Source organism: Heteronotia binoei, chromosome 9, assembly GCF_032191835.1.
Source record: "Heteronotia binoei isolate CCM8104 ecotype False Entrance Well chromosome 9, APGP_CSIRO_Hbin_v1, whole genome shotgun sequence".
In the NCBI taxonomy this organism is placed as follows: Eukaryota; Metazoa; Chordata; class Lepidosauria; order Squamata; family Gekkonidae; genus Heteronotia; species Heteronotia binoei.
The window spans coordinates 37840204-37867708 of NC_083231.1; the positions used below are offsets into that span (position 1 = coordinate 37840204).

Below are 27505 nucleotides of genomic sequence, written 5' to 3' on the forward strand. Positions count from 1 at the left end.
ATTTCTAGGATGGAAAACCACCGCCTTCCCAAGATTGCTCTGTATGGTGAACTTTCCACCGGCCATCGAAATAGAGGGGCACCAAAGAAGAGGTACAAGGACTCCTTGAAGAAATCCCTTGGCACCTGTCGCATCAACCATCACCAGTGGTCTGACCTAGCCTCAGATCGCAAAGCATGGAGGCACACCATCCACCAGGCTGTCTCTTCCTTTGAGAACGCACGCATAGCTGGTCTTGAGGACAAAAGGAAATTGAGGAAGAATTGCACTGCTACAGCACCAACCCCAAATCAGACTTTTCCCTGCAGCCACTGTGGCCGGATCTGCCTGTCCCGCATTGGTCTTGTCAGCCACCAGCGAGCCTGCAGCAGACGTGGACTACTGCACCCTTCTTAAATCTTCGTTCGCGAAGTCAAGCCGAGAGAGAAAAGTCTCTACTCTGTAATTATTTTATTCTGCCAACCAGCTGCTAACTGATTTGCCCTTTTAATATTGAACAGTTATAATCAATATTATTTCATCCCCCTCCTTGCCTTTTGTTAACTAATAAATATTTTATGGTTGTTAACATTAAAACCATCTGGTGCCAATTATTAAGGGTTCTGACAGGATTTCTGTGACTGAGGGAAGGTGACCGGGGAGAAATTTAAAGTGGTCACCTCCCAAGTAAAGCCTCTGACCAGGTTCCTCACAATGGGGGTCACATTTTTCTGGAAACCTGGGGCATTTCCCAGGTCTGTTGAAAAATAGCCCCTTATTGGAACCCGACCTCATTTTCAGGGTCAAATTTATAATTACATATTGGATCCAACCACTATCACCAATTGTGAAAGACTATACAAAAATGGGAAGGAATATCCTGACCTGGATAGCCCAGGCAAGCTCAATCTTGTCAGATCTTGTAAGCTAACCAGGGTTGACTCTGGGAGACTTCTTTGGAATACCAGGAGTTGAGAGGTAGGAGTAGGCTTTATTCAGCCACCCATCTGAACATCCTAAAGGCCCCCAGACGTCACCATGACTTTCAGGTGCACACATACAGACACACTCATATAAAAAAGGGGGAGGAACCATGACTTGGGAATATAGCATCTGTTTTACATGCTGAAGATCCTAAATTACATCCTGGCATCTCAAGCAATACAAGTCTGGTAATAAGTGATAGCAAAGAACTCCTAAGAGGCACCGCTAGTCCACTTGGACAATACTGACCTTGACAGACCAGTTGTCTGACTCAGGAAAAGACAGCTTCAAGTATATCCAATAGAAATGGACCAATCTGTGGGCATGCTTTGCAGCTCTTAAGGAAGTCTTGTGACTGACTGAAGCTTTGCAAACTCTACACACCAACCATTCTATGCCCTGAACAGTATAGGGCTGGAATCAGATTCCAAGTCATGCTTATATATTAAACCATCTCATATTTTTATCAAACAGCTGCAGCACAACATAACAAAGCAATTTTAAAACTCAGGAGTTGTAAATGATGACATACCATTGCAAGAGGAGGAAAAAAATCCCCCTGGGCATGCCCAAATTCTTAAATCACACCTAAACAGCTCTCTGATCTTTAGCTAAAGAACACTGGTGTTATGTTACCAGCTTTGAGAACTTTGATCTTAGTGACATCATCAAGGAGTACAAAAAAGCAGATACACAAAGCTTTTGTGTCTAAGGATACACATTCAATATCATTCAGTTCCATTTGCTATGAAACAAGGTTATGGGAAGATGGAGGTGGATTTTTTTGTCTTTGATGTCATTTAAGTCTTAACCACCAAATAGAACTGGGGTTTCAAGACACTGTTCTACAAAGTAATATGTAAGCCCCTCAAGAAGCTGGTCTACCTTCAAATCTCTTTTCCACTTCTATAAAAAAAACAAATTACTACTTTTATTTAAGTAAAATGTTTATACAGGGTTTCAATATGATTTTACTATGGCTACACGTGAGCTATCATAATCTGGGCCAATTCACACATTACAGACAACACGAGTTTGGTCCAGGATCCCCACCTTGTGTCCTATATAACTGTCACAATTAAGTAGAAGGTTTTCCTCAATCCTTGCACATGCAGTACCCAGTTTGGATCACAAACATGGTGCACATAAGGAATGAGCTTAAGCTTCACTGTCATACCATTTTCTCAACCTGCAATGTTCCCAGTGATGTGCTATTTGACTCACAGAGAGAAATCATGTGTACATACACTCATCAGTTTCCCAAACAGGCCAAGCAGTATCACTCCGTTCAGCTTCAGGTCAGAAAAATGGTTGGGGAGGGAGGAAGGCTGAAGCCCCTTCATGCACATCATAGCATCTTTAAAAAGCAATAATACCGATGCTTCTACTTCTTGCTTTCATGAATAATCACTGAGCACAAGAAAAACATCACTCAGTGAACTTAGCTTTGTAGACAATGAAGTCCCCCCCATGAAACAGTCATGCTTAAAACACAGAACACTAACTCTGCCATGGCAGTCATTACTGCCTAGCCAAAAGAGTCTAAAAACACTAGTGTAGAACCAAAACCACAGTCACCCTGAATAGACTCAAAAGTCCAGAACACATTCAAAAGTAAATACGCAGAAGCAATATGATGAAGATGCCCTGACATAACCATGTCAGTTGCTCATGCTTCTTTAAATTTAAACAAGCCACACCAGCACACACAGAAGCATGCACAAAGCCATCATCCAGAACTCAGGAGCATCTGTCTCCCTACAAACTTTTAAGGCAGGTATATATATTACTAGAATGAGGATGCTCAGTTTTGAATTTCCAAGCTTTATTTTTGTAGAAGTGATCTGCATAACATACAATTAAGCATGCTTAGTGCAATCCTAGACATACAACCTTCTGAATCTACTTAAGACAATGGGCTTAGAACAGTGCAGTTCTGACTGTACAGTTAATCCCTTTAAAATAAATTGAACCTTAGCCCAACAAATATTAGCCCAACAAATATTAAAATTAACATTTTAAATATTTCAAATCAGTTTTATGTGATAAGATGTCTAAGTTGTCAAACAATATACATACAAAGAATGCACTATTTAGGATTTCCTCAGTTTGAGAAATACTACAAAAAGAAAAAGGTATTGGCAACATCTAATGTCTACTGAACAGATAAAGATATTATCCTTACAAGTCCGATTTCTAACATCACTGAGAATCTGTATAATAAGAATTATATTTTACAAAGCAGGTAGTTCTAAATAAACACCAATAAAATACCTTCTGTAAATATCTGAGACAAACTTGTATGTATGTATGTATGTAATCAAAATTAAGTTTTAGAAATTAAAAAAAAACACCATAGCATATGCAGCCTCGCTAGAAAACCCCTGATCTAGACCAACCCCATGCATATTTATTCAGAAGTAAGTCTCTCAACTCAGTGGGACTTACTGTCAAGCACATGGAGAGGAGTGCAGCCCAAGTACAGTATTTTGTATGGTTTCCACACTGTACTTCAGTAGCCTTTAAAGACAGAGAGAGATTCACTTAATTTTAAGATGGCTGTTTTTATATATATTTAAACTGCTATACTTTCATTACCTGAATGTGTCAGAAACACAGCTGTATATAAGACAATGCCCAACATATTGTAATTATTTTGGATAGAGCCATAACATGCCTAAACTCCTTTTCACTCAAAGTTGCATTCAAGAGTTTATTTCCACAAGTTTCCTAGTATTTCTTTTGTTTAAAGACATTTTTATCAGCTATAACCACTTTTGATTCCCCCCCCCCCAAAAAAAATGTCTCTCTTTGGAAGCTAGATTTCCAACGAAGTCATTTAACTGAAAAAAGCACCTCAAATCCCTTACTGCTGACAAGCTTAATAGGTAGTTCTGTTTAAAAAGGTACAATTAATCTTACTAACTTTATTATTTTAATCAGGTCCAATCAAGCAACAGAATAAATGTTGCCCCAGATGAACACTTGATGTCCTTGGCTATCATTAATATCATCAAGATCTTAATACTTTCCAGAATACACAACTTCCCAAAAATTGAATCCTCATATTATTACTAAAATTACATCTGTCTTGTACTTTTCTACTAACCTGTCGCTAAGAAAATATAATTATGCATTTTTGCAAATTAACTATATAGTTGTTTTAGTATAATTTAAATTTACAATATATTCTAATGCTAGTCCCTGTGATCTTTCTTCCTATTACCTGATTAAATCAAGGTCAAAATAAACTGCAGGGTTAGGGTTCAGTAGATTGTACTGTCATAATGCTCCCCCATTGCCCCAATGTTCCTCTATTTTTAACCACTGAAATAAAATTAAAATTGAAGCCTCACCTGAAATATTTAACAGCTTTATTCTTCAGCATTCCACAACAAAAAGTGCTCTCTAACAGTGGATGCAGTCTTTTACAATGGCCCCGCTCTTCTAAACTAGTGGGGATACTTATTCGCCTTATGAACCAAGAAACAAACAGCAGGATGCTCGCAGTGTGGTTGGCTGGTCACTGAACAATGGAGCTTCAATACCATTTTCTGCTCCTCCCCACCCCCTCCCGTTAGAGTATTACTCCTTGTTCAGTTGTTGCACTAGATCTACTACAAAGCAAGACTAGGTAACAAATATTGGTAATTCTTTGCCAGTTAAACTTCAAGTGATACTACTGAGCCTCAAAAGCAATACACGAGAGACAAACAGTGTTCAGAGCTGTGAAGAGATTTTATATTATATATACTGATATAAAAAAATTGAATTTGTCTGTCCAATTTTGATTCAAGAGCTGTATAAACTTTGTAAATGCACTCCCATATAAAAATGTTAGCATTTTTTTTCAACTGAAGTATTAAAGCAATATTATACATGGCTCATTTAACATGGAAAAGAGATAATGCTTCATTAAAAGCAAGAATTGTTATCTAATTTACATGAGTTTCAGGTATGTATTAATTTTGGATGGCACTGAGAATGTCAATGTATATATAATAAACTGTTTCTACTACTATGCTGAATTACTCCTGAAGTTAAATGTCACTCCTTGGACTCAGTAATTCCTGAAATACTGTTCAGAAATATCTTGTTGGACCCGCAAACTGAATTTATAGCAAGTAAGAACACCCTGAGAAAACACCGTAGCAGTAGGCTCCACAATCCAAAATGCACTATCCAAATTTTCAAAGACACACAATGATTTGTAAGCCTCAAAACCATTATATAATTCATATATGAAAATATTTCAGTGTATATCAAGCCACGGACAATTAAAGTCAGTACATTTCTATGCAGAATTAGTGACACGTGTTCTTGTTTTCCAGTGTTTAAACCTACTCTTATTAGTTCATGCAATCAAGGAAAAACTGTCATTGCTGTAGTCAGTGTCATTAGTTTTGCCAGTAACTTCAGATTAACCAGAATATACTAACCCCTGTAGGTAAAAGCCAGTAATTTTCATTTAAAAAGCAAAATACAGCTTTCCATGGTGCTTAACACAAAGACAAATACCAAGACCCAATACTGTTTATGTTTTTAGTTATTTCGTATTTTTATATTTTTATGATTGAGGCTTATATCGATACTGGTTTTTATATGACTCTTATGAAATGTAAGCCGCCCTGAGCCTGCTTCAGTGGGGAGGGCAGGATATAAGCCAAATAAATAAATAAATAAAGCATTATCAAAAGCAATTATTAAATCAAAAATATTTTTGTTCAACAATTTGCATGAAAAGCTACTGCTTCTATGGTGAAGTGATATTAAAATCCACACAATACTTAATATTCATATATATAATCCTATTTTAAGTACTAAGGACACTTTATATGTATCCTCTCAGAACCTGCACAAGGCATTTTGGTCGCAGAATCCAAATACTCCCCCCAATAAAATACAGCTATCTTGCTATCACCCTGACTTGGATGGTCCAGGCTAGCCTCAATTTCATCAGACCTTGGAAGCTAAGCAGGGTCGACCCTGCTAGTGTTTGGATGAGGGACTATCAAGGATGTCCACAGTCGCTACACAAAGGCAAGCAACAGCACACTACCTATGAATGCCTTTTGCTCTAAAAACCCTACAGGGACACCATAAGTTGACCATGAGGTAATGGCACTTTCCACCAACTTTCTGTCTTTTTGTACTTATTCCAATTGCCCTTTCATATGGACTTTTTAGTTCAGTTTGACTTCTGAAAGCAAATGGAATTTTTAAGGATAACGTGCCAACAACAATGTTGGATCAAAACAGATTCTGGAAAACCTTGATTAAGTCTTCCTTATTTGTGGAGGGCAGCATTTTACCCTTATGAAACTTCAAGAAGCCAACTTACATAAATCAAAGTATGTTTTATCATTAGGGTGTGTGAAACCTTAAAAAAATCTGTTTGCCTCAGAAGCCAAAGAAGGTTAATGAACATATGAAAGGGACCCAAGTCTGAGGGGGATGCCCTGACAATGTCAGTAGGTTCTGCTCTGTTAGAAAGTATTGGCTTTACAATGCCAATATTATAGTAACTGGCGAAGCTAAGAGTTGGACCAAGCTCTTCACAACCCACTGCTCATGATTAACTACCACGCTACAGTAACTTTCGTTTTCTGTCCCAAAATAATTCCAATCTGTGAATTATTTCAGGACATTTTTTAAAATAAGATAACCAACTTCCACTGACAGCATTTTTAAAGAAAGGACCCTTTCTTTAAAGGAATTCATGATAGTCAAACTCATCTTTAAATCAAAACAGTGATTTGTTACATTTCAGCTGTGCCTTAACAATCCATGCCAGTCATGTGGCTGCAATCCTACCATTCTCAATTCCCATTTTTAAAAAAATCAATGGGAATTTATACACTTTACTGCATTCACTATGTGGGAATCTCATTAATTGTGACTGAACTTACTTGCAAAATTCCCAACAGCAACATTCATTAAATTCAGTGGGGCTTATTTTCCATAAAGTTTAATACTTTGGCTTTAAGATAATAATGGTTATCTGATCCCTAATAGTTTTGGGGAAATATACCTGTAAGTATGTTAATGTTTTAGTATGACTATTTGTTGATCTGAAGTAAAACAGAAAATGGTAATAGTTTACACACACATTATATCTGTGCACACAAAACACTTTCTCCCTGATGAATTAACATGGAAGTCTTAGAGTGATTTTAAGTGAACCCTATATGGTACCCCATTCTTTTTTGTACCCTTATAATATTCAGAAACATTATAGTACAATCAATCACTGTTATGTTACTAGCCTACCCCTATTTCTTCCAATGGAAACTATGCCAATGTGACTCTTTCCTCAATCTGTGCCAACAGAAGAGGGATTTTATATAATTTTTCCATAGACTTTCAGAATAACGCATGTTTGCTTGCAGGAGTTAAAATTTTCTTGTCTGATTCAAGCACAGAAGGATGGAAGTGAAATATTTATTCTACAGACTGCAAGATGTGCAACCTTAAGTATGTTGCAGCTAAGAAACAGTAAGCACTCTGTTATTCTACAAAATATCATTGTTAAAGAGAACCTGATAAAACTGATGTTTTCCCTTGAGAGTATTACACAAGAGACAGGTTTTGATCTGGAATATGAACTTTCTATACAGTGCTTTCTTCCTTATCTATGGAAGCTACTTTAGTGTACCACACTATAAAATAAAAATACACTACAACAACACACACTAATGTTTTCAGGTACACACACTGTAACCCAAGAAAACTCTGAAGTTTCTTATTTCTGAGTCCTCTTCAATCAATGTGGCTGAATAGGGGATTCAAAGTACTTAGTCTAAGCTCTTCCATTCCCTTGTACTTTTTAAAATTCAAGTTCAACTCAAAAATACATACAAATTCTTCAGACAAATTAAAAGTCCATTAGTAACGACGAACAGTATTCCATAAATGAAATTCACAATATTTTAAACTAAGCCCTCAACATGCCTTGTCTGCAAAGCTAATAACAAATATATATAACAGGAATGAATATTCCTTATTCTTTACCTTAGCATGAACTTACTCAGCAACTAAGTATTTTTTTCTATTCACTCAGAGAATCCTGTTCTGAACCAATTTAAACTAACATGGGAGAGATTAAAAGATAAAGGTTTTCTACTAATATAAATGTTTTTGTAAAGAAAATCTTCCTCATACTGAGAGTTTTGATTAGAGAGACTATATATTTCCATGCATATTTTTTTAAAAGAACCATAAGAGATTCAAGTGCATCTACTCCAGTAACAATATACAATAGAAGTTTGAAAGCAAAGTAATGCCACAGATATATAGAACACACACTTCTGAAGTTGGATGGAATTATGAAGTTCTTCAGCAAGAATTGTACGACTCAGAAAATGTTGTGATTGATTCAAACTGCACTTCTGAAAATATCTGTACTCAGTTGTCATTACTAAATTAAACTGTAGTTTAATACCTTGTTTTACTTGGAAGTGAAAGTCTATTAAAAAAGAAAAACCATGAGTTTCAGTCCATCTTGCCAAAGAGCACTTTTAATTGTGTTTATGTATCGCACCCATGGTAAAATACAGACATTTACTTTTTTGTCGAGGAAAATATAGTGACAGATCTGAGATAGGAACAGAGAGAAGACAGTATGCAAATTTCACAGCAGGCGTTTAGCACATCCACTATCCGTACTGTGTTAAGAATATAAAAAATTACCAGCATTTGCGTTAACCTTCCATTTTCAGAGTAATTTGTAATACCATGCAATGAAGAGTGCTACTGCAATTATCAACTTACATATGGAAATCAAGTTAATTAAACTCTTCTAAAGCAGGCTTTTAAAACACGAAAATAATTCTTGGAAACACTTCTGAAAAATCAAACCACAAATATGTTCATAAATTGCTCTTAAGTCTATCATTTTGGGGTTCAAATAAAGGTACACCTCTCTCTTATTCTGCAGCTTAAATACAAATGTTAAACATGTACACGCGCTAACTTTTTCTAAGAGAGTCTTGTTTCCTCTCTAGCTCTTCCAGCAGGCTTCATTCAGGCCACAGTGAGGTCAGAGTTGTGTGACCCAGCTCTCCAAAAAAACTTAGAACCCCTAACACTTGTTTTGAAACAAATGACTTCTCAAGAAGCAGCACTGCTGCTATCAATCATCAACAAGTTAATTCTACATAATAAGGCAGGTTTAGATGCAGACTGATACTTTGTGAAATGCTGTATCTAAAATTGATTAGAACAGCACTCAAAACCACTACTTTGCTCAGAAACATTAATCTCAATTATCAGAAAAGCTTCATAGTGGTAATGCCTGCTATGAAGAAAGTATGAAATAAATCAAATTTTATAAGACATAATCAAGTAACAAAAAGAAAGAAAGAAAAGAAACAAAAAAAGTGTTGCAGGCTTCCACTGTTCTCTGATTTTTTTAATTTAAATGTTACTCTCAAAAACCAATATCTTGAAGTAGTAACTGCCAATACCAAGTTCATACTAAGTCAACTGGAGAAAATATCATAAATAGATTATTTCTAACACCAAAATGCAATATAAAGCTAAAATTCTTACAGTGTAAGTATGCCACTTCCTACTTCCAAGCTAAAAGAACAAGAAATATAACTGCAGCCTCCCATGTATACAAGTTATTTGGAAAAAGAGAACATCTCTCCTTCAGCATATCAAACACAGGGCATGGTGGAGCTCTCCTTAAACAGCTTCAACACAATCAAGTAGCAGGAAGTCTGTGTTCTGCATAACAAATGTCAAGATCTTCAATACAGCTATACCTGTTAAAACAAGCCACATACATAGAAATACACAATTTTTAAAAAAAAACAACCTTTAAGCACAGATTTATGAAAATGATATTTCCATACACATTTTATTAACTCTCATGTAACTAGTCTTCTACCTACATCCAAAAGCTGAAAAATAGTTTCAAAAGATTTTATTATTATTCGACCATAATAATAAGTACCTAGGCTTAAACCAATGTGACTACTTGATATTAAGTGATTTCCAAGTCAGCATCTTCACTCAATTTTTAAAAAGCATAATTTTATATGTTAGTGATGGGTGCAGGAAAGGTAACATTTGTACAAAGTACTGCCACAATTTGCCTTTCTTTGTGAACTATACCTCAAAATGCACTGGCTTACAAAAGGCCTGATGCTTCCAGGAATACTGAGCTCTTCACATTTACTATATTTAATCCAAGGGCCATTTAAATCAGAAAAAAATGGTTCATTGACAGTACAGGGATCTTGGTTCAAGGTAGGAGCAAGAAAAAGTGTGACACAGGAGGACTCCAAATTTGGCACATTCGTTTTTCAATATTTTTCAAGGATATAAAATTTCATTATGCATCGACCTTGTCAGAGGTGATACTAAATGTAGTGTCCAGACATCTTTTTGATATTTGTGCTATTTCTTTCAACACGTACACAATTTTTTAAAAAATTGATGCTTTAGTTTCATTTCGTTTGGAGAGGTACTATGTTATTGGTTTTTCAACCACAAATAAGTATCATTTGCATAAAAGAGCTTAGATGAAGTAATAGTGTGAAATTGCTAACTGGATTAGACTATGATTGCAGCATTCTCACTGGCGCAAAGAAGACTTCTTCAGGACATTCACATCAACTTCTTCCATAGCTTACTCTAGAGTCACCCTGCTTACTGTATTCTTTCAGATGAAAGAAAATACATATTTGTTTCCCAAGAATATTTAACATAACACACATGTTACTTTCATTTTTCAAGTTTATGAAAGCGACAACTTAATCTGCCACATAGTTAAGCCAATGCCATTCCATAAATTCCACTGGGTCTCCATTGTCTTAGACTCAGTAGCCTCAGTCTACTTAAAGAGTGGAAGTGGACTATTAAACATATTGCCTAGGATGTCTATCATACCAGAAACAGCAGTGCTCATAACAGAACTCATAAGATTACCTAGGCAATTCTGTAGGCTCTGTGCATGTGGTCAAGAGTACCTATGGTGGCCTAACATTATATTTTCCTTAACACAGCATATAAATACCCTGGCATATCTCAAGAACACAATAACATAAGAATCTATAAGTCTTCCTATAAATAAAATTGGGTTAACAGTCGTAAAGATACTTCAGGGAAACAGGTTTCATATAAATCAATAGGACATACTTCAATTAAGATGTCTAACATCTCATCTGGTACAAACACATACAAAAATTCCATGTATCAAAACAAAATGCCTCATCATGACATGTTCTAAATCACATGAACTGCTTAAGTACTGAAAATCGCATTGTGACTACAGCACTGGTATTACATCTATACTGACAACATAAAAGACCTTGATACTTCACTTTGTGTTAATTTTAAAGTTATTATAACACTGTTTAGATTGCATGATGCAAAAGAGGAATAACTTTCTGCAACCAATGTGTGTAATTTTGCTGAGATGGAATAATCCACTAACTTCTAGTCTTTCAGTAGGTATGCATTTATTTTCTGCACTTTTTTGCATAAATAAAAAAGTGGTACAAATACATTCATTCCTTTCTACAGAGGAACAGAAAAAAACAGGCAAAGTCTGGAGATCTATTTCCACAGTGAACAGACCACCCAGTGGATTTGATCACTGCCTACAAAGCTTTATCAAATACATTGCCAGAAGTACAGTGTTATGAAAAGAAACAACCTTAGAAGATCACATCTCAGTAAACACAAACCATTAAAAAGTCTTCCAGATAAGGCTAGGACAGACTTTTACGTTCCTTCAAGCTTCAATCAGATTTACAAATAAGAACTTGACTAATGCAGTGACTTCAAAAGAAGAAAAATTAAATTACTGCTATTGCTCTAGCCCTCCCCCCCCCCCTCCCACAACACACAGAAAATATGTCCAACTAAGGAGAGCTAGACTTTTGCTAGTTTAGAAGACAAATCTTTCGGTTAGGTAAAGCCTCTGTACACCTTGCGTGACTAGAAAAGGTCGATAAATCAGTAAAGTGCAACCTGCTGAATCTTAAGAGGCAAACCCCAGCTGCGGTTGCTCTCAGAAAGGAAAGGATGCCGGAACAAGCAAACGACATCGCATATGTCAACATACGAACCGACTAGGCGGCTTTGTGGTTGCTCTACGCGCAAAAGAGTTGGGAGCTCAAGTTGCAGAAGTCGGCACGAACACACACATTCCCCGCGCCCTCTCGGTTACCCTTCCTTCCGTCTCTTCTCTCCTCGTCTAAGACTCGCGGTCCAGGCTTAGCAGCAGAGCGGGCACCGCTTCCACCAAGAAGGACACATTTGGTACCACCACTGGGGAGGAAGGGAGAGAGGCAGCCCCCTCCCTTAAAAAACAAATCCGTCCCTGCTTCTTTCTCCCATCTCCTCTCTCTCCGGAAGCCCAACACCAGTGGCTGCCGGCAAAGAGAGAGAAAGAACAAAAGCGAAAAAGAAACCCACCAAAAAGTTTCCAGTCGACTGAGAGAAAAGCCGATGGAGGAAGGGTCCGGACAGAAACCGAAGCCTTTCCACAAAAGACAGCAGGAATAAAGACAGAACTCCCCCCTCCGCCAGCCCCCCCCCCCCCACTCTCCGCACCTTCAGTCTCAGACGCGGGCACTAGGACCGGCATAGAGCGCGCAACGAAGCCACTTACCCTGTGCGCCTCCGCTTTGGACTCTCCTCCTCCTCTCCTCAGTTAGCCCAGCAGCGCTGAGAGGAGCGGCACGGCAGCAACTCCGCGCACCACGCACTTGGCCAATAACAAGCACCACCAAAATGCACTTGGCCAGTAACAATAACAACAAAGGAAGGACGGGGTGAGGGGAGATGGGAGGAGGAGAAAGAAAAGAAAAAGTGTTACAAGTTCCTTGCCTCGTCCCGGCAGGCTGAGGGAGGGGAGAAAAGGCGGCAAGCCCCAAGGACTTCACTTTCTTGGCTGCGCTTCCTCTCTCCTTGGCGAGGAACGCACGCAGGGGGGTTATTATTAATTTTGGGTCACCCTTTCTATGAAGATGGCAGGAAAGCGGGAGAGAAAAACCCCACAATAAAATGTCATAGACGCCGGGGGAGGGAGGGGGAGGAGGGGCAGAGAAAGCCGGGAGGATCTAACTAGAACGTGGGGGGACCCCAAAGGACAAGTCGGCTCGGCGGCGGCGGCAGAAGCTGCTGTAGCTCCTGCCTCCCCTCGCTAGAGGAGGGAAACGAGAGAGGCGCCTACCATAAAGCGCGGGGAGAACCATTCGGCCGCCTTGGGCACCGGGGAATGGTTTGGGCCACTTATAATCCCCGGCGCCTTTGCTCTGGCATTTGGCAAGCTGGCAGCCACTCTCCTCTGCTGAGGTTTTGCCACCGAGACGCCCCTTCCGCCGCCTGTCGCCGTCAGATGGACTGAACCACCCTCGCCTCGTCCCCCTTTCTCTTCCCCACTGCCTCTGTTGGTTAATGTAAAGTGCTGAGGCTCCCATGCTGTGTCCAATCAGTGCATCTACTACTAGTGCCATGATTTAGGGGTCATCCGTGAACAACACTTCACGCTGATGAATGGCTCTTCGCAGCTTTCTGCCCTGATGAGGGTGTCTGCGTACCGCTGATTGCAAACACTAATGAACTTACAGAGGCTCATTATACATTCGCCCCCCAGACCCGCCGACGAGCGAAGGCAGAAGCGGGCTAAGGGGTTGCTCGCACTGTTGGGACCGACGGGACGGATTGATTTCGATCTTTATTTCTCGAGGGGTGGAGAGATAATCGATACATTAAGTATTGGCACGTGACTCGTAGGGGCACCTTAGCAATAGGATGGAAAGGGGGCTGCTGCTGCTGCTCTTGTCGGGAAAGACGGCGTGTTTTTCACGTTCCGGGTGTTTTTTAAAAATATTTTATTTCCCCCACCGTTGTTGGTAGGTTAGGTCAGCTGAGTCACTGGAGCGAGGGTGGGCGAGCGAGACACTGATAAGGAAGCTGTAATTAAGCCTCCATAAGCGGGTGCGGGATTACTTGGGAGTCAGTCCTCGGGAGCTCAGCGGCACACCGTGCCGAGCATATAGGATCTGGCTGAGCGGCTGCTCTCCTCCCCCGAGCCTCGAAATAACCGGAGGGCTTGGGCCTCTCTGAAATTTAGGAGGCCAGAGGCCGCTTTGGCGCACCGCACGCTCCACCGTGCTCCCACGCCTTGCTCTGGCACTTGCCGGGTGAGCTGCCCCCGCGAAATCAAGAAGGGAGACCAGCCCTTCGGAAATCACGGCGACTCCCTTAAACAGGCACCTGCCCCCCAAAGGACACCCGCCAGCTTCTCCGGCTCTTCTCCACCGTCTTACCTCTGAGCAGTTACACTTTGGAGAACTACGCCGCTCTCCTCTTCTCTATAGCCACATCTGCTACTAGGGACTACCGTACCAGTGCAGTCCCGAGAACACTGTCCTGGGAGTAGGCCCCACTGAAAGGCGAGGGGGCCTGGGGGAAATTGCACTGCATGTCATGCAGGGCGGGAGCTTCTGCCTGACGCCCTTGTACCTTCCCGCTTTTCTTTCCCATTTGAGAACACACAAGCTCGCTTTTAGCCTGAGCTTTTTCTTCTGACGTCCCAGGGTTGAAAACTAACTAGGGCAGCGCCCATAAATCGAGGGTGCTGCTGAACTAGCTTTCGAGCTTCACAGAACTCCTCGTCTGGCTAAAGAAAAAAAGAATAGGCGGCAGGCAGGGGGAAGCCCCCTTTGCAAAGCTCCAGAGCGCCACACCTATGAGGTAGAGAGCAGCCTTCCGCAGTCTACTCAAGCTACTGGTTGAGTGCGGTTTACCGGCGCTTCCAGGGAAGTGTTGTCAGGCCTGCCCTGCCTCCCTAGGCTACTTCGTGCCACGAGATTGGGCGGTTTTGAACAGCTTGGCTGTGGGGGCCACCGCCTGTTCTCTCCAATCGCTCTGCTACCCCTCTGGCTCCGAGAGCCCCGTTCAAATCATATAAAATCTCTTCTTTCCTGAAAGGAAAGAGACAAGACGGGAAACGCAACTTTCCACAGCAAAAAATAAAAGCCCCAATAGCCTAATGTAGGAGAAAGGAACGCGCCCTCCTGCTTCAACGCTGCTTGCAAAAACCCCAGTAGCCGCGGCCCGGGGCTCTCAAGATCAGGGGAGGGGAGGTCTTCGGGCAGCGGTCCCCGAAAAAACGACGGCGATGACCCGCGGAAGAGCGGGGCACAGCTCCTTCCAAGGCTTCTGCTTCCCAAAGGGCGGGCCCGCAGCAGCCCCCAGTCCAGGCCTGCTCTTTGGAGCGCTGGCTGCTGCTCGCCCAAGGCAGCCTCAAGCGTTGGCGGGACTGGGGCACAAGCACGCTTTGGGCACAGAAAGTCAGCCCGTGAGGCAATTGAGATTTTGGGGGGGGGGGGGGGGGAGAGACGCCATCTGGCGAGAGGTGTGTCCTTTTTCTCCCTTGTGCTGCGGTAGCAGACTCCAACCACCAGCACTGCAGCTCGACACAGGTGCGAAGGGGCCAGAGCCTCCCCGTCCTTTCGACGGCGCTGCCCTCGCCAGCCTCGTCGCTTCGAGTTCACCGGCCACCTTTTTATGTCGCACACACAAACTCGGACTGAAACACTGCGGGGCGACCCACCCGTGGCAGACTTTCTCGACGGCGACCCAGGCTTGCTTCCAAGTAATGCGTTTAGGATGGTCGGGCAAGCCGAATCCTGGCGGATGAAGCTTACGGCAGTTTAATTACGCTTTAGCCTTTAAGCTAATTTGAAGTGCGTTAAGTCACGTTCCTTTCCAATCTGATCTGGCTAATGTCCTCAGCGCTTTCCAAGGGCTGCCACGGGACGTGACTAAACTTAAAGTAATAGTAATAATTGCAACAAAACCCACCCACCGCCCTCCTACAGCCAGGCTAGCCTATACATTAAGACCCTCCCTTGTTCTAATACACTTTTCTTTTCTAGTGCCAGCTTTTGGAGGGAGGGGGGAGCCAGTTGCACGTGGAGCGCTTCAGATGGCCATACGCCTTCCCCGCCCCCTTGGCTTCTCTGTGGATCCGAGGGGTAATTAAAAGCAAACAGCAGGATTGTACCTCGACTGCAAGACATTCTGGCTCCTGCCTGCTGGACGCGACTCATAAAAACGGGGAGGTGAGGAAAATTCCAGGCACCGGGCAGGCACTTTCCAGACTTGTAAAGTTGCCCTAATGTGTCCTTTTTGATGTGCCTCTTAATGCTCCTTCCTCTGCGCGTTGGAAAGTGGTGCAGGGCTGGCTGCTCTTTGTGTCTGCGTGTTTCGAAAGGAACCCAAGTGCCGGCAACGAATCCCATCGCTTGTCAAATGGCATTGAAATACAACTCGTATCGGAGGAAATTGTTTCTAACCACTAAGTTTGCTTTGGGGGTATGCGTCAAGATTGTGGTTGAACAGTTAGATAAGAGATGGCCTGGGCGGGATCGAGAGAGCAGGCCATGTACATTACTGTGGATAAGGATAAAGCATAATTTTTTTAAAAAAGAGGGGGAGAGCAGGGGGAAAGCTTGTTCCAGTTGCTCCATCAATCTTATTGGCTGACCATAATGTGACAGTTACAATTCCCATTTGTTCTTGGTACAATTAGCTTCATGGTTTTCATCCCGAGCTGGATCAGAGTTAACAGCTATTTAGGACTTCCTTTGGAATATATAGCAGAGTTGAGTCATTTCCCACCCACCCTCAGCTCCCCTTTTACCCTCTCCCTCTCTGGGCATGTTTGCCAGGCCTGTCTGAGAGCATTCCTGCAGATCAGCCTGGTATCTGATTTCTCAAAGCCTCTCCGAAGATAACACACACACTCTTTCTAATTGTACTTTAGTGTTACTTTTAAAAAAAAATGGTGAGCTAGCCTGGGTATCCATTTGTACCTAATGACAGGAAGATTCCTAGCAGCTGAAAAGTCTTTCAGGCTGCCAGAAGACCTTGCAATGAACAATAGTTGCTGTTGACTGACCTTGCCCTCCCTTGCATGAACCCAAAATGCTAGGAAAACAATCAGGAAAGAAATCCAGTTGCCTCTGTCCTCTACTCAAAGGGGTGGAAAGGGAGGGAGGAGGGGGGGAAACTTGAATACTCAGTGTTGAATGAGAAAGAATGTTTACACCCCCAGATACACCTGATAAGAGAAGCACTGACAAAGTGGACTAATCCATAACACCATGAAACCTAAGCACTTAGATTTAAGCCAATTAAATTTGGGGGAAATTGTTTTAAATACGAACACTTCACTGAAAATTAATTCTAAAATGTGAGAAACTTATTAGTAAGTTAGACACATAGTTTTGAACCCTGGTCCAGTAAAAATAATGAAAGGTTTTGCTGTTGACCTCAAGTAGAGCAGAGGTCCTGGTAAATTTCAGAGGCCTCCTGCTTACTACAAACTAAACTTGGTAAACCAAAGCATCATCAAAGTTAAAAAAATATATAACCAACCAGACAGAAAATATGTCTGTGCATTTTGAAGAATTAAAGTAATCCTAGGCACACTTCCTAGGGTATAAGCCCATTAAACACAGGAGGACTTACTTATGATAAAATATGTTTACAACGGTGCTATTCGCTTGGCAGCTGAATTATGGTAAAACTGTAAAACAAATATTCTGATCTGGACATTGACACAGTCATAAATTTCAATAGCGGTCTGCAGTAGGAAATATGTCTTAATTACCTTAATTAAGGCAAGCTAGGGTTCTACATATCTATTCTGGAACCATTGAATGTACTGATTATCATACAAATCAACCTTTAAATGGGGGTCATGTTTTTCTGCTACATTAGTTTGTGTTCCACAGCATAAACCAGTGCTGTATAAGAGGTTAACCTCTGGTGAAAGTGAGGTACTTTAGTTTCACCCAATCACTGACCCTCTTTACTACTGGCTCATAAAAGAGCCAACTTGACAGAGTCCACATAGAGCTTGGAGGTGAGAAATATCCCAAATGCTCCTTCTGCTCTCAGACTGGCTGCTGTCAGCTGAAACAGCTTGCGAGCGTTTCTACCACTTAATCATTTATTGAGCACACTGCAGTAGTTAGCCATGATCACAGAGTATTTTTGTTGGGGGGGGGATTTAATTACTGCACATATGAAATTTCCACCCTATAGGTTTATGCATGAATATGGGGGGGGAGGAGATGCTTCCATTTCCATGTTAGATACTTCAAAAATGTTGGGGTTTTTCATGGAGGGGGAATCTGATAACACTTCGTTCTAATACAATTGTTCTTTCTTTTGGCTGGACAAGGGCCATCCTTTATTCCAGGGTCTAGAGGAACACTTGAGTATCTGACCCTTAAAATCAAGTTTCTTTAGACACAGCAGACTTATATTTGAGCTATTTTTTTTTTAAATCTTCCCCTCTCTAGAATATCTACCTATACCTTCCCAACCATATGTGTTCATGGAATACCATGAATGGCAGTAGGTTCCAAATATATTAGCCCATTGTAAAATGGGAATAGGTACAGTGTCCTCAAAAGAGATGGACTTAGATAAACACTTTGGGTTGGAGCCAATCAACTTTTCCAGTGCTGAAAAAGGGAAGACCACCAAAACAACTACACTGGGATTCATGGGACTTGCATGAACAAGTGAAAAAGGTGGCTGGATGTAGCCCTTTTAAAAAAACAAGCAAACCTGAATACATATATCAAGGTACAATGATAAGGTAGAATAAGGTACAATGATAAATAAGCTCTAAAAATTTGTTGCTTCACTGGTGGCATATAGGTTGGATCTGCTGAAGCTTTCCACTGAAGTAGGGGAGGCTTTTTGGAGATTGCCCTTCTCCAACAATTGACCTACAATTCCCTGTTCATACTTGGGGGGGGGGGGGGGCTGGTTCTCATGTCTCCAGGAGCAGCATTTCAGAGGGCATTCTGGGTGGCAGCAAGAAAAGAGGGTTACACTCCATCAGTGGATCTTCGCCACAGGATTTAAACCATAGTTTCAAAGTTAAAAGAGATGGCATTATCAAGCTAATCTACATGCTGACAGACATTGTAAAACTAGATAATTACTTGTAATCCCCATTATAGGAAGATGGATAAACATAGTAAGTAAAAACCAGTTGGGGAAACCATAAGGAAATGTGGAAAGGCATCTAATTTCCACTCCCCAACAATTTCCTCTTTCCATTCCCTGAAAGCCTCCATAGCCTCTTCCCTTTCCTGATTCCTTTTTTCCTTCCCACCCACCAGCCAACCCACCTTTATCGACCCTCCTGTCTTCAGAGCTTTTCCTCTCCTTGGCAGCCTTTCCCTAGGAAAATTCTGTGCACTTCTTGCTATTGCATGGTGCCAACCACTAGACGGGGTCCACATATGCAACAGGGAACCTACAAGACTTGAAGAGGGCACCTTACTTCCCCTTGCAACTCCCACTTGAACTATTTCCTCTTTGCTATACTTTTCTTTCTCCTCCTCATTCACCAATCCACCTTTTATCTGCCCCCTATCTGAGCGACAGCTATATTTATTCTTTGCTTCATTTATATTCTACCTTACCTAGGACCTAAAGCAACTTACATTCTTCTCTCCTCCATTTTATCCTCAAAATGGAGCAACTTACATTCTTCTCTCCTCCATTTTATCCTCACAACAACCCTGTGAGGCAGGTTGAGTATGTGTAGCTGGCCCAAGGTCATCCAATGAGCTTCCATGGCAGTATGGAGATTTCAACCTGGATCTCCCATATCCTAGTCCAAAACTCTAACCACTGCACAACATTTGCATTTTTTTGGGGGGGGGGGTGCGCTGCTCTTGAACACTAGGAAGCAGTCAGGCTTGGATAAGTCATTCAGGTTGGGTGGTAGCAAGTTGCCCAGTGGTTGCTGCCAGGCCTGGACCCAATGAAGTTAAATAGCCTCAGAAGCCAAATAGCCCTGGAAATGGCCCTCCCCCTGCCTTTTTCCTGAAAGAAACCAAGACTGGCAATATTGTTGTGGTTGCCCAGCAATGGCTACTGAGACCATTCTTTAAATGCTACAGGTGCTGCTTCTGTTATTTTGGGGGGAGGTTAACCCTCATTTTTTAATATTTCAGATTTGTCTGCAAACCTGTGGCTTTTCTTATTGTAGAACATCTGTCTTGTCTGTCCATGGCTCCCATGTTCACAGTTAAAACAGATAGGGCTATGGTGAAAATTAGATACATTGATTTTTATCCACCCACTGTGCTTCAGTGGTTGCTGTGAACCCTGATATTGGATGAAAAACAATTAAATATATCTAGGGTTCAAATTCAAACCCAATGTGTGCAAAAAATTCTCCCACAATAACAACAAAAATAAGTTTCTGGTGGCTAAAGCCAGGACGTTTCACAACTTTCAGAACCTGCTTCGAGCATCTGATGCCTTGATACACAAATTTTGCTCTCCTTCCCCCATCCTTATGCACATTTGCTGACTCATACCAGATCTTGTGGAATATTGTAAACCATCTTTCTGTAAGCTGAAAGAGGGCTTGTATCTCTGCAGAGCCCTTAACAATGTTTCCCTGTATTAGTCTTTTCAAGAAAAATTCACAGGGATTTTTTTTTATCTCAGGGGTTTTTTTAACCCCCCCCCCCCCCAAAAAAAACCTATCACAATTGCAAAAATTAGTTGATTTCATTTCAAGGTGTTGGTTTGTTTACAGGGAAGGAACCCTATACGTTGTAAGAGGTTGTGCTTTGGAAACCTATTTTACTAAAGCAGACGTGACTATGTCCTAAAAGGAAATGTTGTATAGTGCCTACTCTATGCATTGTGCTTTTAGAAAGGTACATCTGGGGAGGAATTTTAGCCTAGAAATTAGGAACAATTTTCATATAACATTTGTGAAAATATTTTTCAAGTTAAGATGTAATATCAACGACAGTTAATACTTATTAGTATAAAGTCAGTTTGATATAAAATCTAATTAATATAATTATTATGACCTTTTAATTTCTATCTGGATGGTATTAAAAATAGAGTTGATGTTGTAGCCAAGAAATGCTTATAGAGCTGCTTAAAAGTTGTTTTATCAGAATGCAGTGGGGGAGGGATATTCCTATCAACTCTTTATTCAACCACCAACTAAGTGTCTGAGGAACTACCAGGCAATCCTATGTAGAATTATACCATTCTAAATCAGCTGCAATCAGTGGGTTTAGAAAGACATAACTTTACAAAGGTTTGCACTGTCAGTCATGTGAACAAACTATGTAACACCCTCCTCCCTTTCAAATTGTTGAATTCCAAAGAAAACATACCATTTTGACTATGCATTTCATATAGCAGATGGCTAAATACAAGATTAACACATAATTGTATTCCTAATTTCTTTGGAGATTTTACTGTAAAATAGGTAGGACTTAGCCTCATTGCTTTCATGTCTATACTCTGTCAGTTTAGTGGCAACACATACTGTTTCTGTCTGTCCAGGAGAACTGTTTCTAATTGATCTGACATGGAATTTCGTTGGAGATGTGTATGTTGCAACCTAAGCACCATCCCTGTATGCTTTGTAAAATGATCACCATATGGACGTTATTTGAAATATCTAAGGTTTCCAGCTATTAACCTTGGTTAAATTGAGCTGCAAATTCATTTTAAATTATATTTCCTATTGCATAATTTTTGCATGTGTGGGCTATGTCTGCAGATTTTTTTTAATATGCTGATTTTTTTCTTAAAAGTTTGCACAAGGGAGACAAAATATTCAGACTTACCGCCACTTATTTGTACAATTAAAATATTCTACATGTATTGTGGGGATTTAACAAAGGAAGCTTAGCTAAATGGGATGTACCATATTTGAAGCTGCTAGCTGCAGACAAAAATTCATTCAGCCTTCCTTATTTAGGTAAGGAGCAATTATGAATCCTAAAATTCTACAGATTGGCTTCTATTTTAAAATTTAAAAGGTATGGCAACTCTTTGTTATAGTTAATAGTACTAAGTTATGAATGCTGATGGCCTTCCACTGCAGCCTTAAATTGCCTTGAAAAAGATACAGTTTCTTTAATTAAAAAAGCTGCACTGAACTAATCCCTCTAGCTGAAAAAAGAAAAGTTTTAAGCAATCTCTTTCTGCTCTGGGAGAGAAAAGCAGACAATACCATAACAGATCAGAAACATAAGCTATAGTGTGCAGCCAGGAGCACAGCAGGGAACTGAATACTGCTCCGACTGTGTCATTTTTTAATCCCCCATCCCAGTTTTCCCCGTCTGACCTCATGCTGAGATGAAGTTATCACAGAAGACAGCTTTACTCTTACCAATGAATCCAACCCTGGATCTGTATTATCCTTAGCAGATCAAAACACCGCTTTCATCAAATAGCATTATCTGCATAAAAGGCATGCAATTGCCTGATAATTTCACCCAAACTATGCTATTCATTTAAAGGACAAGAAGAAAAATGTAATTCATTCCTTTTCTTTTTCCTGAAAAAAGCCAACTTATACTACACCCATGGGAACTTTCCCTTTTTTAACACAGGAACTCAGAAAGGGGTCCATTAAAAATGTCTCCCCATCCTGTTTACTATTAATTATTGCAGTATCTCAGTGGAGCTTGAGTGACAAAAATATAAGGCATACAAAAAACTGGCACTGACAAGTTACAAGGTGTTCTATAGTCAGAATACTGTTTCCTTTAACTACACTTCTATTAGCCTACAAATAATGAAATCGCATGTGGCTTATGACACAAACCTAATGTTAACAATAGCCAATGGCATTATTATTTCTACAACTTCAAATCTGATTGTTTAAAAATAATTTTGCATAGCATAGCTAAATTTTCTGTAGAATTCAAAATATTAGTTGCAAACACATAACATAAAGCTAATAATCTGTATGGATAAGAGAGTGAGATTCTCTTGAATTTTAATGTGACACATCAAGCTGCATGTTGGGAACACAAAATGAGCATGATGCTGAGTATATGCTTCAGTGGGTTGGTTTCTTTACAAGATCAAGATGGTCAATCAGTGGATTAAAGCTGCAATCTTAAATACTCTTAAATCCCCATAAACACACAGTGACGAGAATCCAAAATGCTACTCTAGACATGTCCAAGGCCTTGTGCATGTCCAGAAGAGTGCTCTACTCTGGGCTTTTTTCCTGGAAAAAGAGGTGCTGGAACTCTCAAGAGGGAAATGAAGGAGAAACACACAGGTGCCCCCCATGAACTTTTAAACCTTTTTAAATAATTTTGTTTCCACAAAGAGGTCTGGAACTCCATTATGTCGCATTCGCCTATAAAAGAAGCCCTGGCTCTATTTCTTTTCCCTTTGAATGGCAAACCTTCACCCATACCCTCATCTAAACTTTTTATGACATTTCTGTCTGTCAAAAGAAGTTTGCCCTGGGCCATGAGGGGCTCTCCTCCAACAGACAAGACTAGGAATGTGTTGCTGGTTTCAGAGCTCTTTGGATCCAAGCCAGAGAGACATGCTTGTGATTAGCAATGTTTTGGGTCATGGCTGCATGCCAAAAACCAAACACCATGATCAGCAGGTTTGGGTAAGGTTTATAGTTTTAATCCAGCATTCCAAAGCATAGTCCCCTGATTTTTTTCAAAGTTGGAATCCTTATCCTAAACAGTCACACCCTTCTAAGTCTACTGACTTCTGCAAAGTAGCTACCCCTGACATACGCAGATGTGGTACTCAAAAAAGCTGGCATAACACACAAAATGCATTAGTTTTTTTCATTATTATTACACCACTGCTGGCAACAGCACTCAAAAAGCCACTCTTGCAGTGGGGTTATAAAAAGCTAATCACTCAGAGTTCTGCACATGACATCAGCTTTCACACAGCCACCTCTGCAATGGCTGGAAGTCAGCATGTACAGCAGCTACCACACTGGAGGTGGTTAATAGAACAGACTTTTCTTTACACAGCAATTTGTTTAGGATATCAGTGCAAATTAGGTACATGGCTCAAAATCAAGGATACTCTAGCATCCTCCATATGGACTGCAATTTGATCACAAACTACAACCTGCTTTCCTCACTCCTGTCTCTCGTCTGTCACATTTGAGTTAAAAGTTAATGTAATAAAAATAGACATTTCAGTCCTATTGGTGTACAGCTTGTCTTTTCCTCTTCTCAAAAGCTCTCTGTACTAACCTTTGCCTTTATGTTTGCGCCTGGATTGCAAATACTTAGTGTGTACATGTTTTCATACTGCTTTCTCCAGGGCTGGTTCCTCCCACCATTCACTTACCCAGCAAAAAACAACAACAACAACCATCCATGAACAAAAGAGGCTGTCTTGATGGGATGGGGAGGCAGAAGATATATGGATTGTCTCTCTAGTGTCCCAGTTGTGCCCATTTTGTCTTCCTACCACTCTGAATGCCAACCATATTAATTAGTTTGCATTAATTGTATTTACATATTCTTGCACAGCCGCCTGAGAATTGTAGTTCGAGTCAGTAACTTGTAACCATCCCTAGCATGATGAATGACACCAGCTGATTAATGTAATCAACTACAAAGGTGAAAAAATATCACACAAGTAGCTTCACTAATTTTACATATTTTGTGTTCTTAGTTCATGGAGAAGTGGTGGCTAATATTTATTTTTACAGAGAAAAAAGCCAGTAGATGGGAAAAATAAAATTAATATAAAAGGTATGTTCTATATTTATATTACAACAAATATATTGTTTTAATAAAGAGGGGAAGGAAGGATTGAGCATTTACCTTCACTTTTATAGTGGTTTGCAATATGAAAATAAATTGTTTACAAATACATTGTATTTTCACACCTGAGAATGGTAGTTTGATCAAGTACAGTGTGAGCGTATACCAGCCTGATTAACTGTTGGTCAGATACAATTAACTATAACATAGCTGATTTCACAAGATGCACAGACTACCTGTAATGATACAGATACTTTAACCACATTACAAACTATTAATCACCATATCTGTGATATTTAGGAATGTCAATATTGAAAAATAGGGTCCTGATTCTCCTTGCAATGGATCCTTGTAATGTTAGCAAAGCTGGGGGAGGGATCTCTGTGCTGCATTAAAGAGACATGAACTGTTATACTTCCTAAGATACAAAGTTCATATTAGCTCATGAGGTAATATGCCTTAATGCTCCTCTAGGACTGAAAGTCTTTTTCTGAATATTGCCCATTCAGTTCCTGGGTCAGCTGAATTATTTAACGAACTCTTTCATAAGGCAATGGGAACATAAAGGATTTGCAAGGAAGAACAGAAAACCTCATGCGGTATCCAGAGGTCCCCGTCCCAATTTCTTCTCATCTTTAAAGACTTGCAAATATATACTATTTATCTGAATCCACAGATAGGTTTCAAAGTTGCAGTATAGCAAAAGAAAGTACAAAGTAAATTATTAAAAGCAGTTCCAAAGACAAATTTCAATATCTACTCATACAATCTGGGCTTTTTTTGTAGCAGGAACCTCATTGCATATTGGGCAACACACCCCTGATGTAGCCAATTCTCCTGGAGCTTACAATAGACCCTGTACTAAGAGCCCTGGAAGCTCCAGGAAAATTAGATACATCAGGGGTACATACATTGGATACAAAATAAAAACCTCTGCATACCATCCTATGCTAAGTTACAATGTTCAATGAACTCAGACCAGGGTTAATCTGCATTGGTTTGCAGAGGAAGATTGTTATATATTTAATGCCCTTCCTTCAAGGAGCTCAGTGTGGCCATATACTTGACCCCCTACCCAGTTTTATACTCACAACAACTAATGACTCAGGTTGGGCTGAGAAAGAATGCCTGGCTAAAGGTTACCCAATAGTTTTTACAGCAAGCAGGGATTTGAACTAAGGTTATCCTGATTCTAGCCCAACATTCTAACTACTATTGTAGAAATGTTCTGCAGTAAGTTGTTTCTAGACTGCAGCTTTAGAATTACTACAAACAGCTTCAACCTACCCCCAGTGACCATTCATAAGGCACCTTCTTCAGTTATGATCTATTCCAAGCAGCATGGATGCAAAAGGTTACTGGACAACATAAATCAGGGGGTGTTGCTGTGAACCTAATTATTTTATATCAGCCCGCACTATTGGGTTAAAAAGACACACACATTGTAGTTGAGGGACTTATGTACTGAACACCAACATGGATGCTGTATTAGTTTTAGTTTGGATCCAGACCAATGTTTCCTTGTGCAAGTTTCCCATTTCTTGCTGCCAGCAGCAGTCCAAAATGCCCCTCACACTTGAAAAACCATGCTTTGTGGATGGAAGTCCTTGTGCCCATAGACAGCTTTGTCTGGATCTAATACCCCTTATATGTGTAGAATGGTGGGCCTACAACAATATACATGAAGGTATGTTTCATTATTCTAGAAACGGGCTCAGTTTTCAGAAGTCTGAGAAGCAATGCTTAAGGGATTTAATGGAAGGGATTTCTTTTCTACATCTAAAATTTAAGACAAGAACCATTTCTCAGACAAGGTTTTAATATATTTTTAAATGGCAGCTCTTTGATGTTGCTCAGAGGTTTGCAAATCCAGCAGGAGTCTCTCAAAGGCTAAATTAGCGGGCATAGCACAGGTGAGTTCCTCAAAGGTGCATTACAAATTTATCATATATAGATACACTGTAAATTTTTAAAAACCTCTGTTTAATCCAAAACACCTATTTTTCTTCAAATCACCACAGAATGTAATCAATCTGTCTGTCTACCTTCCTGTTTACCTCAAGACAAATTTTCATGCCTAAGTTTTAAAATGGAAATCTTTTCCATGCAGCCTTAATTGTATGACAGGAAAATTCATGTGAATGCGGTCAGCAAAACTTGGACCTGCCTCTCTAAATACTATTCCTCATTTGAATGGTAGACTATGCAATTATAATGGGTTTTATTTTAATGGAAGACAGCTTACCAAATGACATCATTTGTTTTGCAGAAGATATACGGTTAGACTGGGGCAATCAGACCAAGTTCTTTTTGTCAACATAATGGCATTACTAATTCCCCAGTGTGTGACCTATTATGTACATGTTGATGTAGTGCTCTGTAGTTCTCATCATTCTGTTAAAGATTTAGGGTCTTGTGCATATTTCTATGCTGAAAGTGGAACAGACTGATATGAAGGACATGGATGAAGATGTGTGTCAGCTATTTTATCCCAACACTTTAAAATATTTTAGTTACTCGACCAATTATCCCAGACTCCTCACCCAGCACTGCATAGGGACAGAATGCTGTAGAAGCAGAATTTCTTAGAGCAGGGGTGGCCAATGGTAGCTCTCCAGATGTTTTTTGCTTACAACTCCCATCAGCCCCAGCCATTGGCCATGCTGGCTGGGGCTGATGGGAGTTGTAGGCAAAAAACATCTGGAGAGCTACCGTTGGCCACCCCTGTCTTACAGCAATGAAGAACACATTTTTCTTTTCAGCTTTCCAGAGCATTCAATGGGTGACCTCGAAGTAGCTGTTTAATTGCAAAGGAAGTTCAGGAACAGACTGGAAAGGGAAATGGCTGAATTAAAAGTTATTAAAACACTCAGAACAATACCCTCCGGGGCTTAGCAGGGATACTGGTTTCTTATCTCACTGCATGTGCTAATCTCATTCAGTCCTTA

The 27505-nt window shown here is 40.4% G+C and overlaps 1 protein-coding gene across 5 annotated transcripts in view; it reads right to left on the minus strand.

Moving 5' to 3' along the window:
• The window catches only part of TENM3 (teneurin transmembrane protein 3), a 721265-nt gene that overhangs the window by 600684 nt on the left and 93076 nt on the right, over nucleotides 1-27505 (minus strand). For 3 of the 5 annotated variants that reach the window (XM_060246496.1, XM_060246495.1, XM_060246483.1), the window contains exon 1: nucleotides 12590-12716. The exons of 1 other annotated variant lie outside the window; for it this stretch is intronic. The gene's annotated coding sequence lies outside the window, so the exon portion shown is untranslated. Of the gene's footprint in view, nucleotides 1-12589; nucleotides 12718-27505 lie in introns of those variants that run through there. One more of the 5 variants, XM_060246482.1, reaches the window with a different exon arrangement.